This window comes from Odocoileus virginianus, chromosome 8, assembly GCF_023699985.2.
Source record: "Odocoileus virginianus isolate 20LAN1187 ecotype Illinois chromosome 8, Ovbor_1.2, whole genome shotgun sequence".
Taxonomy (NCBI): Eukaryota; Metazoa; Chordata; class Mammalia; order Artiodactyla; family Cervidae; genus Odocoileus; species Odocoileus virginianus.
The window spans coordinates 51,725,653-51,742,641 of record NC_069681.1 but is presented as its reverse complement, the minus strand read 5'-3'; the positions used below and the strand labels follow the sequence as shown (position 1 = coordinate 51,742,641).

Below are 16,989 nucleotides of genomic sequence, written 5' to 3'. Positions count from 1 at the left end.
GAAAAATAAGAAAAATACTTCCAGAAAAATAAGGAGCAATTACTTTTATCCTTGGTTCAATTAAAAACAGTGTCATACAAAAGCTGGTATTCCAGTTTTCTCTTGAATAGTTGGTAAAACTATGAAAGGCAGATATGGGAGTCAGGGATATTCCAAGTGAACAACGCATAAAGTGTGTAAAGGACAATTATGCTTTATTTTGGCCACATTATTTGGTTAAACAGAAAGGTAATATGAAGCAAGTGTGAAGAAATTGTATAGCATGAAAAATTTGTTATTTAATATACCATGCTAAGAATTTTGGTCCTAATAATAAAGGGAAAAAGTCATAAAAAGCTTGACAGCTGGTGATTTATAATAAAAGGACTGTAATCCACTGGCTTGAAAAGTGATGAAAAAGTGGAAATTAACACAAAATGTGCGTATTTAAGAGATACAACTTTAAAAACAAAATAATTTATAGAGACACAATTCTGACCTAAGGAGGATAAAATTAACAGTGTCTTCTTAATGTTCTTATTTAGTAACTATGCTTTGAAATCACTAATTGGCTTATCCACTTATACACTATAATCTAATATCATTTTCTTAATTGCACACTTCAGCAAATGGGAAAGTTAACAGAGTTACCTGAAAGCATGACTATATCTATTTTGCAGATACAGAAATGCTAATTAGAATGGTTATTTTCAATTCTGTATTGGAATCTCTAAACTCTTCTGAACATAACACAGTACAATTATTTTTTTAAATGTTTTATTCTAAAGTGATCTTACTCTAGCTAATATCGGCATTGAGTTAGTGTGAGTTCTACAGATTAGTGATGACAGGTTTCCATGTGCTATATATGTGGAAAACTATGTCTTCTTTTGACAGAGCATAGTTATAGGGGAAAAAAAGACAGGATTTAGGAAAAGAAAACTACTGGTAGAAGCTTTAGACCCTGGATAACTCTCTGTTACTGTGTTCGGCTTTGAGGAAAGTAAATATTCTCTTTGACCTCTTTTTCATCATCTTTAAAGCAGGGGAAATTAATACCTGCTCTCAAAGTTGTGTGAATATCAAGAAAGAATATACTATACAATATACAGAATATATAATCATATTCTGTTTTTACTATTGTTAGTTAATTCTCCAGATTATTTTTACAAATGTTTCTGTTATGAATGAATTTCTTCTGTACCACATTCCTAATTCAATCTTTGTTAAGAAAAGGATATTTCTGTCTTGCTTGCTGTTCAGAAGCCTGGTCTAACTGTGACTTCTGTTACCCACAAATTTATAATTTTGACATATTTCTCATACTTCATTTGACCATCATGTCTAAATATAATCTATTTTTAGTTAATTCTTCTATTTTTCAAACTTAATTGAAGATCTTTTCAAAACTGACCAACTTGATCTGATCAATAGTTGATGACCCTCTCCTGCTAGTTAAAATTACCCTCATTGGGAAACACTGAACATACTACAAATGTGAAGAGCATTCCCAAGTTCAAGCCAGAAATCTGATTCTCTACAGGACATTTAAATATCCAAGCTAATAATCTCATTCATATTGGAACCACGTATAAAGAACAGTTATGCAAAACCACAGTTCTGAAATTAATTTCCTAGTCCACCACTTCCATTTGCTATGGTCTTTATTTTTTTGGTAAACTCTGCTTTTGTTGTGGCTATTTTGATTTTCTGTTTCTTTCTTTAGTCTTCATTCTTGGCTGCATTTTCACAGCAATGAAACTTACTCAGATCCACAATGGTTTAAATTTCTTTTCTTTCTGCTCTTTCTTCTCTGCCTGTCTGCAGCAGACAGCCTTGGATCACTGTGGTCCTAGCACATGCCGATTCCAGCAATGCACCTTACACAAAGCACTGCTAATAGGCTTACATTGGCCACAGGAAGAACGACTAAATAAATACAAAGCTGTGGCGTCCCATACTTTCTCTTTGATCCACGTAGCAAACGTTATGATGACATTTTGTCTGTCATACTGCCAAAATATAGTTATTCTTAATTTATTCTTTATAGTACATAGCCTACCTTGAATTTAGAAATTAAGGTTTTTTAATTCAATATACTGGAATATTTCTGACATAAGTGATTGTGTTTGAAGTAAGATAAAATGTGCCTATGTCAATGTCCAATTTATTACATGCAAGCAGTAAATCTACTGTGTCTTCAAGTTACTGTTTCATCATAATGTGAATTTAATATTTTCCACTAAAGGAAAACAAAGCTCTGTGTTTTTGTCTAATATAATAATTCTAAAGAGGCATTGTAGAAAATCTAAATTATATGATAAATGTAATACTATTTATCATATTTAATCATTTACCATGATTTAGTACTTTTCCACTGGCTGCAGTGCTCTGAAAATCTCTGTAGGAACTTTGAATAATCTGTATTATGGTTTAAAAAATAATTGTGCCTTACATTTATATTGCTTCATGGTTCATAAAACATTTTTTGATATATTATCTCACTTTATTTGACACTTAGAAAATACTTCCAGAAAGGAAGGCCAATGTATCAACATTATATAGAAGAAAACTGAAACTCACAGATAATAATTTTACCAAACTCATAGAATAGTATAGTATAATATGGGGTGACTAAAGTGGAGCCTCATTTTTATCTCAATGTCCAGTACAGATGCAGATGCACATGGTGACTGCAACCATGAAGTTATAAGACGCTTGCTCCTTGGAAGAAAAGTTAGGAGCAACCTAGACAGCATATTAAAAAGCAGAGACATTACTTTGCCAACAAATGTCTGTCTAGTCAAGGGTATGGTTTTTCGAGTAGTGATGTATGGATGTGAGAGTTGGACTGTGAAGAAAGCTGAACGCTGAAGAATTGATGCTTTTGAACTGTGGTGCTGGAGAAGACTCTTGAGAATCCCTTGGAATGCAAGGAGATCCAACCAGTCCATCCTAAAGGAAATCAGTACTGAATACTCATTGGAAGGACTAATGCTGAAGCTGAAGCTGAAACTCCAATACTTTGGCCACCTGATGTGAAGAACTAACTCATTAGAAAAGACCCTGATGCTGGGAAAGATTGAAAGCAAGAGGAGAAGGGGGCAACAGAGGATAAGATGGTTGGATGGCATCACTGACTCAATGCACATGAGTTTGAGTAAACTCCGGGAGTTGGCAATGGACAGGGAGGCCTGGCGTGCTGCAATCCATGCGGTCGCAAACAGTTGGACATGACTGAGCGACTGAACTGAACTGTCCAGTACAAGAGGCATCAGAATATCATAACTGCAGTGGATAAAGGGAATATATTTTTAGTGGTGAGAATGTTGTAGGGAATACAGAATTAAAACAACAAATGCAGTACACATGAAACATACAGTGTTATAAATCAATATTAATTCAATTTAAAACAACTGAAAAATAATAAGTTTAACTTAAAAGAAATTAATTTTTTAAATAAAAAGAGAACTGGATTCTCCAGCATGGTTTTGTTCCTCATATATTTCAGTGCAACTAAACTTTCATTCTTCAATATCAAGAACAACTTTTTTTCTCCTATGAAATCTCCCTCATTACATGAATAAGAAAAAACTCTCCATTGGCTTGTTTCCAATTGATGTCTACAGTTATTATAACAATCATATAAGCTAAGTTTTATTGCTTACACTCTAGCCTATGTTATTTTTCTTTTTTTTAACCTCCTTTATTTTTCAATCCCATTCGTGACAATTTTTTTATATAACCTTCTTCATACACATTTCATATACCTCCTGCCTTCCTTTTCCTGACTGTATATGTTTGCTTACGTTCTCACTCAGTTGTGCCCGACCCTGTGAGACCCTACAGACTGGAGCCTGCCAGGCTCCTCTGTCCATGGGGACTCTCCAGGCAAGAATACTGGAGTGGGTTGCCATTTCCTCCTCCAGGGGATTTAAGTGCTGTGAGTCTTGACTTACCTACAAACTGTATGCTTCTTACAATCACAAATATATTTAGATATCAAAATAATGAAATGATTGCCTATTCTACAGTAACTGGTACACACAAATACACGATGGTGACCCATATATATATGCTGAAATAAATATTAAATTAACACTGGCAGAGTAACTAGCTTATTACACAAGCTGGATGATCTAAGTGTTCACAGAGAAACACACTTTAGACATCCTCACTGTTAACCTTTAAAACCTGCAGTCTCAGCTTATTTCTTCCCGATCAGTGGATAAAACCAGGCAGGTGTTCAGGTCACTGTGTAACTCGAGAGTCCCCTTTAGTTTGATACAACAAATTTTAAACCTTAGTACAAATTTTAAACATTTAAAACTTTTCCTCTTTGTTAACCAATTCAGGCCCTTCTCTGTGTGGATGCTTCAGTATGGAGGGAAGTATGCTGATGTCCTTTCCATCTCTTCTTTCTCTCCTGCTTATTTCCTGAAGGCTTGGATTCTTGAGGAGTAGAAACGCAGAGAAGGAAAACATGTAAGGTGTAGGGAAGACCTCACTAAACTGTTACAGTTATAAACTAGCCTTATCTTCTCATGGTGGATTCTAAATCTAAATCTTTTCCTCTTAAGGTACTTTTGTGGGTTTCTCAGATATATTTTCTAGGAGTCAGTCTTTCTTCTGGGTCAGTTTTATCCCTCCATGCTGCCCTGGTGCATACCTGTCCAAAGGGAAACATGTAACTTTGTCCCACTTTTGCTGAAAATACAGTTGCAACTAAAATATTCCTCTTGCTCTATTCAGCCACCTCAGGCAAGTTGAGCTGCAAATCCTTTTCTTAAAAAATTGAAGTCTAGTTGATTTACAATATTGTGCTAGTTTCAGGTGTAAAGCAAAGTGATTCTGTTTCATATATATATGTACACACACACTCAGTTTTTTTTTTTCAGCTTCTGTGGTTTTTATTTTATTTTATTTTTTTTCCATTTATTTTTATTAGTTGGAGGCTAATTACTTTACAACATTGCAGTGGTTTTTGTCATACATTGACATGAATTAGCCATGGATTTACATGTATTCCCCATCCCGGTCCCCCCTCCCACCTCCCTTTCCACCCGATCCTTCTGGGTCTTCCCAGTGCACCAGGCCCGAGCACTTGTCTCATGCATCCAACCTGGGCTGGTGATCTGTTTCATCCTAGATAATATACATGTTTCGATGCTGTTCTCTTGAAACATCCCACCCTCGCCTTCTCCCACAGAGTCCACAAGTCTGTTCTATACATCTGAGTCTCTTTTTCTGTTTTGCATATAGGGTTATCGTTACCATCTTTCTAAATTCCATATATATGTGTTAGTATACTGTAATGGTCTTTATCTTTCTAGCTTACTTCACTCTGTATAATGGGCTCCAGTTTCATCCATCTCATTAGAACTGATTCAAATGAATTCTTTTTCATGGCTGAGTAATATTCCATGGTGTATATGTATCATAGCTTCCTCATCCATTCGTCTGCTGATGGGCATCTAGGTTGCTTCCATGTCCTGGCTATTATAAACAGTGCTGCGATGAACACTGGGGTGCACGTGTCTCTTTCAGATCTGGTTTCCTCGGTGTGTATGCCCAGCAGTGGGATTGCTAGGTCATATGGCAGTTCTATTTCCAGCTTTTTAAGAAATCTCCACACTGTTTTCCATAGTGGCTGTACTAATTTGCATTCCCACCAACAGTGTAAGAGGGTTCCCTTTTCTCCACACCCTCTCCAGTATTTATTGCTTGTAGACTTTTGGATAGCAGCCATCCTGACTGGCGTGTAATGGTACCTCATTGTGGTTTTGATTTGCATTTCTCTGATAATGAACACACTCAGTTTTATATACATTTATGTACTTGTCATTATCGTTTAGTTGCTAAGTCATGTCAGACTCTGCCACCCCATGGATTGCATCACTCCAGGCTTCGCTACCTTTTACTATATCCCAGGGTTTAGTCAAATTCATATCCAGTGAGTCGGGAATGCTATCGAACCATCTCATCCTCTGCCGTCTCCTCCTCCTTCTGCCTTCAATCTTTCCCAGTGTCAGGGTCTTTTCCAATCAGTCGGCTCTTCACACCCGGAGGCCAAAGTATTGGAGCTTCAGCATAAGTCCTACCAATGAATATTCAGGATAGATTTCCTTTAGGATTGACTGATTTGATCTCCTGGCAGTTCAAGGTACTCTCAAGAGTCTTCTCCAGACTTTCCCCCCACATTTTGAAAGCATCAATTCTTCGGCACTCAGCTTTCCTTATCGTCCAACTCTCACGTCTATACATGACTACTGGAAGAACTATAACTTTGACTGTATATGATTATTTTCCATTATGGTTTACTATAAGATACTAAATACAGTTTCCTGTGCTATTCAGCAAATTCTTATTATCTATTTTATGTATAGTAATTTGTATAGGTTTTTTATTTTCAAACTTCTACCAACAAATATCAGTCACCAATGTTGCAGTCAAAAGCATAGGTCTACTTAAGACTTATTTGAGGTGGCTCTGGTGGGGCTCAAGACATGGAGTGGTGTCATCAGCAGAGTCCTGAGAATGTCTTTCTGGCTATAAGAACTTGATTCCACCTTTCCCCTTTAGCTCTAGACCAAGACTTGTCTTGTGAGCTACTTAAAAGTCTTCCCATAAAAATATTTTTTTTGATAAGTTAACAGCTAATGCATTTTCCCATAAAAATATAATAAAACCTAGCTTTATAAAATAAAAATTAATGAGTTACTAGAACAGCAACATTATATGTGTCTAATTTTTTTTACTTCTATTACTGTTGCAAAGTTACTATATGATGCACTTGCTAAGCCATCACCCTGAACTTTCTTCTTGCCATGAAGGTGAGAAAAATGTAGTAAACTAATAAAGTATAATTTAGTAACTCCAATTCAGTGCCCATCATATTTCTTTCAATTACCACTACTTACACAAAAATATTGACCCATATCTTAATTACTAATGATAGCATGTAAAATAAGTAGTGCAATGTTGAAGCTGAAAATTTAGAAATTAAAACCATGTAGAAATTCAGAATGATGGTGTTTAATAAATACAGTGCAAAATACACACCGAATTTAAGACATCATATTCTGTAATTATATGCTATATGGAAAGTGGTCACATGCCATTGTCACAAAATTGACAAGACTGTATTGATGGTGAGACTTGTAAAGAGGAAAATATTTAAAATTTTACAGCTGACCTTTATGGCAGTTTCATAGTTCAGTAACAAATGAGCTAATTTTGCAAAATTTATGCTCCTATGATAGTCATCCTTGCCTAGACGAGTTTGAAAGTGCTGCAACTTATATAATGTCAAGCCATTTGTGGTCTAATCTTATCACTTATAAATTAACAACAAGTGCAATAGACCAAACTCTAATTGAAAAGGACTTTAAATCTCTATAGAAGACATTCAAAATGCCAAAAATGTGTTTTTAATACAGAAAGAACTTCTAAAATTCTTGTTCATATTATATGCTACACACATTATTAGCATGACCCCTAATTTCTCATTTCCTCTACAATGTCTATTAAAATTTCCATCTATATCAGCCTGGGCTGGATTTACATTTTTCAATCTATTCACCTAAGACTTCTGGATCTTATCATTTGTTTTCTTGCCAGTAAATATGTGCTTTTCAAATAAATCTATCCCATGAGCCTTAGAGACTTCAATTTGTCTCCTCAAATATTATCTTGATTTTGCACATTAAAAGCTCATAAATAGAAAAGGCAAAAAAGATAATTCTCCTTAATCAGTGAGGGAATGGAAAGGGATGTGAAAATAATGCTATAATATTTATCTTTTCATATTAGGGACAATAAATATTAATATGAGATAATGATGCTTATTGCTTTGTCAATAATATAAGATTAAAGTAATCGAGAGTCATATATGTGTGTGTGTGAGAGAGAGACAGAGTGTGAAGGCAGCATTATTTGCATCTATAAACTGACTCAATGATATCACACTGGGTGTACAATACAGTGTCATTAACTATGTATGTATGTTGTACATCATATCTTTAGAATTTACCTATCTTTTATAACTTAAACTTTATATCATTGAACACCTCTCAATTTCCTGTTCCTCCCAGAACCTGGGAGGAACGATTACTATCCTCTTTGCTTCTATGAGTGTGACTACATTAGATACCTGTTGTAAGTGGGATCATGCAATATTTATTCATCTATGCCTGGCTTATTTCATTCAGCATAGTCTCCTTCAAGTTCATCCATGTTATTGGGTATAGCAGGATTTCCTTCTATTTTAGGTAAAATGTTATTTTATCATATGTATATACCATTTCACCTTTATCTATATATCCATCAATGAGTATTTAGGTTTTATCCATATCTTGACTGTTGTGAATAACACTGCAATGAATGTTGGAGTGCCGATAAAGTTTTAAGATTCTGTTTTCAATTCATTTGGATATACATGCAGAAATGGGATTGCTTGATCATATGACTATTTTTAATTTCTTGAAGAACTTCTGCATTTTTTTTCATAGTGATTACTCCTTTTTATATTCCCAACAACAGTGTACAGGGTTCCAATTTCTCCAAAATCTTGGCAACATTTGCTACATTTTTGTGTTGTTTTTGATAATCACCATCCCAATGACCATGCTAATGACATTTATCAAGTAAATAGAAAAAACAGTCCTAAATCCATCACAGATAAAGACGTAACTCAACACTAGTGCACTAAGTGGGAGCTAATAACTTGGAAGCTAATGAGAACAGTAGAAAGGATATGGGCCTACAGGCTAGGGTCAGATTTTGATACAACCAGGATATGCTACTGAGCCTTCTGTATAAAGTAGGCATATTAATGCCCAGTCACAAAAGGGGGATAGAATAATGTTCTCTTCTTGGCTGTGATATGGTTAAGAAAAGCTGTGACTAAGAAAAAAAAGTTATGTGAAATGTTGTTTATAAGATGAGAAATTTGATAAATGCCCACATTTAGTGGCTGTATAAATTATAGGCTTCCCTCATAGCTCAGTTGGTAAAGAATCCGCCTCCAATGTAGGATATCCCAGTTTCGATTCCTGGGTCGGGAAGATCCCCTGGAGAAGGGATACGCTACCCACTCTACTATTCTTGGGTTTCCCTTGTGGCTCAGCTGGTAAAGAATCCGCCTGCAATGCTGGAGACCTGGGTTCGATCCCTGGGTTGGAAAGATCCCCTGGAGAAGGGACAAGCTACCCACTCCATTATTCTGGCCTGGAGAATTCCATGGACTATACAGTCTTTTGGGTCTCAAAGAGTTGGATACAACTCAGAAACTTTCACAATAAATTAAGAAAACAGTGTGAAAGTATTGGACAAAATCCTGCAGCCTTGAAAAAAATCAAATGCCCCAATTTTTGAATGGTCAATTTTACAACAAACATCAGACTTTTACAGCAAAATAAAAACTTATAGGAGGTAAGTTCACCATACAAAATTATAAAACATAAGCTGAAATAAACCACCATGAGGGAAATTTAGCAGTTCATAATAAATAAAAGAATTAGCACCTTATAAATTTGAGATAAAACATAATTTGAGACACAAACATATCTGAATAAATAAAAAGACAAAAGAAAGACTAGATGCCATTATTAAATAACAAAATAACAAAAGAGAAATGGAAAAGGACCCCAATTTGGATGAAAAATAAAACTTCTTTGTATAATTACATATGGTCACACAATTTAAATATTCACTGGACAGATTAAATAAAAAGTTTATAAAGAACGGAAGAACTTATCAACTGGAAGAGATTTTTTTTTTTCCAGAACTGAAGAAAGGACAGAATTGAAAGAATACTGGAGGAAAAATAAAGAGATGAAAATAACAAAAGGAGTATCTAAACATGGAAAACAGATTCAAAGGACTTGGGCTATATGTCTGACAGGCTACTCTAAACAGTGTGATAAAACAGGTTATATTTGTGCTCATGATGACTTTCAGCAGTTAAAGAAAGTCCTGGGTAACCCAGATTTTAAAAACAATCATCTGAGGTCAAAGAACATATAAAATATACACACTGATCCACCTAGAGGCAGCATATTAAGCTAAATTTGGTATATTAATGGATACATGTGTATGTATAGCTGAGCCATTCCACTATCCATCTGAACCTATCACAACATTGTTAATCAGGTATACCCAATACAAAATAAAAAGATTTTTAAAAAGTAAAAAGAAAGAAAAGATAAATGTCTATTAGCCTAAATACAGACTTACAATGTGTAAACATATATTCTAAAAATGCAATTAAATATTTTGGCAAAAATAATAACAGAATTTTAACTCCTGGGGCATTAATGAACTAATATTTGTATTATGTTTAAAACAACTTACTGTTTATTATCTAAGTTGAGTGTTTATGGGATGTGAATGCTAGCAGTTGCTTTAAAATGCTGCAGCAAAAAACCTTCTGTGAAGAACACATGAAAAATAATTCTTGAAATCTGGTGGTTACTACAGCCTGGTGACAGTTACACAGGGGATCATTTGACTATCCTTCTGATTTGTTATGTATTTAAAAATTCTGATAAAGTCTAAAAAAAAAATAAATAAATAAAAATTCTGATAAAGTCTATCAAACTGAAAGTATATAAACACTGATTGTAAATTCACAACAATAACATTTATTTCCTGATCATCTGCACTTAAGGGGCTTCCAAGGTGGCACTAGTGGTAAAAAAACTGCCTCCGAATGCAGGAGACACAGGAGATGCAGGTTCAATCCCTGGGTTGGGAAGATCCCCTGGAAGAGGGCATGCCAACCCACTCCAGTATTCTTGCCTGGAGAATCCGCATGGACAGAGGATCCTTATGGTCCATAGGTCACAAAGAGTCAGACACGGCTGAAGAGACTTAGCACATGAATCTTTAAAAATAAGATAAAACTAAACAAGGAGAATGCTATGGGGATGGGGAGGAAAAGAATCAATGCTTTTGAGAGATAATATCAAGGAATTTCCTGTGTCTCAGACAGTAAATAATATGCCAGTAATGTAGGAGACTAGGGTTTGATCCCTGGGTTGAGAAGATCCTCTGGAGAAGGGAATGGCAATCCACTCCAGTATCCTTGCCTAGAGAATCCCACGGACAGAGGAGCCTGGCGTGCTACAGTCCATGGGGTTCCAAAGAGTAGGACATGACTGAGCGACTAACACTACTACTATGATCGTTGAACTGTGACAATCATACATATCTATTAAAATCTTAAAGGTTTGTTTAGCTATGTAAATAATAGAAGGATAAAGTACAAATTTCAAGACACTAGAACAGTTTAAAGCAATGAAGAAAACTTAATAAATTGTACAGGAGAAAGGAGAAAAAGAAAAGTATACCGAGTAGAAAACACAAAATAAGCTGAAAAAAAAATGAGTTCAATTATATCTCCAAGTAAATAAATGTAAATATTAAAATTACTCTCAAAAATGATACTAACAATACATGCTTTAAAAATTATGTTACATAATTTTTAAGAGCTATACAGTAAGCATGAATGTATACAGGAAAATTGAATGTAAGGGTACAGAATATAGTATATCAGAAATATTAAGAAAAATCTGTTGATGCCATTTTAATAAAAATAGATTGTAGGACAAAGGTTAATAAAAGTGAATTATTTCCTAATGATAAAATGCAGCTATTTAGGAATGAATTATAATCCTGGCTCAGACTCTTGTAGTTCCAAGACAAAACAACGTAGTTAGGAGATAAAGATTTAACACAACACGCTACTTTAAAGATGATCATAAGATAGGTAAAATTGAAAGTATGCTGTATCTTCACATGTCAAGCATTTCAATAGGAGAGAAGAATGCAAGGTACATGTTGGTGAGAAGGAAGGGAATTTGTGGCAGTAGATAAAGCTATTTAGGGCCAAACTAACTTTTTATTGAGGTAAAATATACATAAAATTTACTGTATTAACCATTAAAAAAGAAGAACATTCATAGAATCCTGCACAAGGTAGTGAACATGTTATCTGTCTATATATCTATAAAGATACAGATGTATATAGAGTTATAAAAAAGGGAGTATCAATAAATGCAAAATTATCAGTAAGATTCTATGCCACAATAAGAAGCAGAGATAAGTTAAAAACTCCTAATACCTCTCCACTCTGTCACTAAGTTACCTGGAGGATGTTGGAGAGTCATTTAATTTCTCTGTTGTTTATTCTTCTCTGTAAAATCAAATTGCCGTAAAAATAAGTATTCATTTTTTTATGAAGCATTAAGCTCCTCAACACTATGTTGGACATCATATCTCCCTTTTCTAAGAAAGTCCTATCAGACTGGTGGGTATTTATAAAAGATGATGACTCATGAAATAGTGACCAAATAATACAAGCTTTAATGGATCATGGAGTTAGGACAAAATCTTCCTTTTATTGCAGTCAAATAAAGCACAGGAAATATTGCATCTTGAAAAATCAAATCACTGTATTCTCGACATTCTTACAACTGCTTTAATAATTTATAGAGATAGCATGTAAGGTGACAGGAAATTGATCCTCAGACAAATATGCTCCCCCAAACTACTGCCAAAGGAGCTACCCTCTGGGTGTGTCCTGAGCAGCACAGCAGTGAAGTCATCCCTAAAGACATCGGTGAGCTTTGGCAACTTGACAACAGGACTGCAGAACATGGAACTTTTACAAATTACTCTTTGTCCGAATACTAAAAAGAATAATGGAATTTTCAAAGAGCACGTAGGGATAAAGCTGTATATCTCCTACTCCCTCTAGATCAGAGTGTATCTGTCTATTTTAGTCATTATTGTGGAGTAAATTCTAATTTACTCAGTTCTCAGCAATATGCTCCAATAAAAAGAACACTGATGCTCAGCAATTTTTGCTCCACAAAATGTTACTCTTGCTACAACTTTAAAAAAAAAACAGTTATGATTAAACTCACAAAGCAACTGGTCCAGGAAACAAATACAAGAAAATGTCTAACTGGACTTTGAATTACAAATAGTAAACATTTGCAGTCACTGAGGAATGATGAATTTTAGAGCTATCTAATTTGAAAAATTTTCCCTTTTTCTTTCTTTCATTCTTAGTGTTGTCATTATTGTTCTCTTCCATTCTAATTCTCTTCTGTTCCCTCTTTATCTCTTTTGACAACAATATGTAAAAGTTAAACAGTAGTACAACAGAGATGCATTAATCATGCTACAGATTTTCATGGCAGACAGTGGGGAAGGGGTTTATATAAAAGAGGGTACATTTGCTTGTAGTAAAGTGATGATCTTTGAGGTGAGTTGAATATTTCTGTCTTGATTTCTTCATTTACAAAGTCTCTAGCATGGTATTTACTTTGCTATCTCCTGGAATAAGTATGACTATCAAGCAAGTTTCTAAATGTGAAAGCATCTAGCAAATTCCAAAATGCTCTTCAAGTACAGAGTCAGATTTTAATTAAAAAATGTAGAGTGCGAAAGGATAGTAGAAAAAGAAAACACTATTTTTATAATCATTTCTGTTCCGAATATGCAATGTAAGAACATGTATATTCTATGAATTTTAATTCAAAGTCCTAATAAACTTTTTGCTGTGTATCTTGATGCAGAGACATTGATGAATAGTAAATTGTTAAATAGCTCTTCATCCTTTGAAAAATAGCACTGTAATCAGTTCTTGTATCAAGATGGTCTTTTAAAAGGAGTATTTAGGGGCGCGGGGCGGAGCCGGCGCGGGGTAGGGCCAGGCCCCTGGTCCTCGGTCAAGTGACGCCGACCGGCTGCCCGGGCTGACTGCGGAGCCGAGAGGCCCGAGAGTGGATATGCCGGGGGTCATTCGCCTCCTCGCCCTGCTGCTGGGCTCTGCGCATGGTTTGCACAACGCCACCCAGAGAACATTCCAGATCGACTACCACCATAACTGCTTCCTCAAGGATGGCCAGCCCTTCCGCTACATCTCAGGAAGCATTCACTATGTCCGTGTGCCCCGCTTCTACTGGAAGGACTGCCTGCTGAAGATGAAGATGGTTGGGCTGAACGCCATCCAGACGTACGTGGCCTGGAACTTCCACGAGTTGCATCCTGGACAGTACAATTTCTCCGGGGACCACGATGTGGAGCATTTCATTCAGCTGGCACACGAGCTGGGACTCCTGGTCATCCTGAGGCCTGGACCCTACATCTGTGCAGAGTGGGACATGGGAGGATTACCTGCTTGACTATTGGAGAAAAAAATCTATTCTCCGTTCTTCGGATCCAGATTACCTTGCGGCTGTGGACAAGTGGTTGGGGGTCCTTCTGCCCAAGATGAGGCCCCTCCTCTATAAGAATGGAGGCCCGATTATCACAGTGCGGGTTGAAAATGAGTATGGCAGCTACTATTCCTGTGATTACGACTACTTTCGTTTCCTGCAGAAGTGTTTCCACGACCACCTGGGAGAAGACGTGCTTCTGTTCACCATGGACGGGCTGAATGAGAGTTCCTGCAGTGCAGGGTGCTCCAGGGGCTCTATATGCCACCGTGAACTTCAATGCAGGTACCAACCTTACAGCTGCTTTCACGTTCCAGAGAAGCCTTGAGCCTAGAGGACCCCTGATCAATTCTTAATTCTACACTGGATGGTTAGATCATTGGGGCCAACGTCATTCAACAGTCAACCCTAAAGCGGTGGCTTTCACCCTTCATGATACGCTTGATCTCGGGGCAAATGTGAACATGTACATGTTTATAGGTGGCACCAATTTTGCCTACTGTAATGGAGCCAACACGCCCTACCAACCACAGCCCACCAGCTATGACTATGATGCCCCCCTGAGCGAGGCCGGGGGCCTCACTGAGAAGTATTTTGCTCTGCGGGATATTATTCAGAAGTTTGCAAAAATACTGGAAGGTCCTATTCCCCCCATCCACACCAAAGTTTGCATATGGAAAAATTGCTCTGAAAAAGTTAAAGACAGTGGAGGATGCTCTCAACATCCTGTGTCCCTCTGGACCCATAAAAAGTGTTTATCCCTTGACATTTGTCGATGTGAAACAATACTTTGGATTTGTGCTGTACCGAACAACACTCCCTGAAGACTGCAGCAACCCTACACCCCTCTCTTCACCATCCAATGGCGTCCATGACCAGGGCCTATGTCTCTGTGAATGGGGTTGCCCAGGGAGTCCTTGAATGAGAATCTGTGCTCACCCTGAACATAACAGGGAAAGCTGGAGCCACTTTGGACCTCCTGGTGGAGAATATGGGGCGTGTGAACTATGGCCCGTCTATCAACGATTTTAAGGGTCTTGTTTCTAACCTGACCCTTGATTCCGAAATCCTCACCGACTGGGAGATCTTCCCGCTGGACATGGAGGATGCAGTACGCAGTCACCTGGGGACCTGGGATGGCCGTGACAGCAACTACCACATTAAAGCCCGTGCACACAGCCCACCTACCTATGCACTCCCAACCTTTTATGTGGGTAACTTCACTATTCCCAGCAGGATCTCAGACTTGCCTCAGGACACCTTCATCCAGTTTCCTGGATGGACCAAGGGTCAGCTGTGGATCAACGGCTTTAACCTCGGCCACCACTGGCCAGTGCGGGGCCCCCAGATGACCCTCTTCATGCCTTAGCACCTCCTGGTGACCTCAACCCCGAATACCATCGTGGTGCTGGAGCTGGAGCGTGCGCCCTGCCAGGACGGTGGCCCGGAACTGTGCACCGTGGAGTTCGTGGACAAGTCGGTTTTTCGCACAGTTCAGGCCGATAGACATGCAAACTAGGAGCAAGACTCATGGCTCACTCCCTGTGAGGAAGACTGTGACCCTTCAGAATTCTAGCCTTGCACATACCTCACCTGCCGCTTGGAAGGCCAGCGTTCACTTCTAATTGGAAGATGGGTTAGGCATGTTCTAACCTAGGTTTCCCTGGTGCCCGGTGGTGCCTGATGCATCCATCCAGGTTGCATGGTCATGGGGTGGGGCTGGTAGCCCAGCAACACAGAGGCATCCACAGGGTTGGAAGGGAAGCGTTTGAAGTTTTTCTGATTTTTATTCTGTTAAGAATCATGTAGACTTTTTATTAAATAAAATTTGTATTCAAATGAAAAAAATAATAAAAGGAGTATTTATTTAAATAATTGTTAATTAAAAAGATTCGATAATTATTGCTTGGGAAAAAAAACATACTTCTGTGTGAACAATCAAATTATATTCAACTTCATGATGAAAGAAATTTAATAGGCCAAAACTCATTTACTCTAATCAAATGACTAGAAGTTCCCCAATAATCAGCAGGTAAATTTATAATCTATCTAGATGCCAAACAACTCTCAGGATTATATTAAACTTTTAAGTTTGCAAACTTAAATAGATTATTTTAAGACCAGCAAATATTTTCTCTATTGTTTTATAAAACTGTGTGTTTTCTCTTGTAAGTTAGTCTGAAATTCAAGTACTAATAGAGACAAGGAAGGGTTGTATTTTCCTTTTTGGTTTTTTATTTTTTTTTAATTGGAGAATAATTGCTTTACAATGTTGTGTTCAATTTCTGCTGTATAACAATGCAAATCAGCCAAAATTATCTGACTGTCTGTCTGTCTGTCTATCTATCTATCTATCTATCTGTATCTCCTCCCTCTTGAGCCTCCCTCCCAGTCACCCTGCATCCTATCCCTCTTGGTCATCATAGAGCACCAGGTTGGAATCCCTGAGTTATACATTTGCTTTTCCCTAGCTATCTGTCTTACACATGGTTTTATATCAAGTGCTTCCCTGGTAGTTCAGCAGTGAAGAATCCTTCTTCATTGTAGGAGACCACCCACAATGCCGGAAATGCAGATTAATCCCTGGGTCAGGAAGATCCCCTGGAGAAGGAAATGGTAACTCACTCCAGTATTCTTGCCTGGGAAATCGCATGGACAGAAGAGTCTGGCAGGTTATAGTCCATGGGGTTGCTAAAGACTAAACTACCGTGTGGCTGCAAAAGACCAACCCACCAGTCCAGCATGACTAAACCACCACCGCAGTGTATATATGAGACAAAGG

General features: G+C 37.2%; 1 pseudogene; it reads left to right on the top strand.

The window, feature by feature from the left end:
- The first annotated feature begins 13,778 nt into the window (after positions 1-13,778).
- LOC110129575 (beta-galactosidase pseudogene) lies at positions 13,779-15,865 on the top strand (annotated as a pseudogene).
- Positions 15,866-16,989: the final 1,124 nt, after the last annotated feature.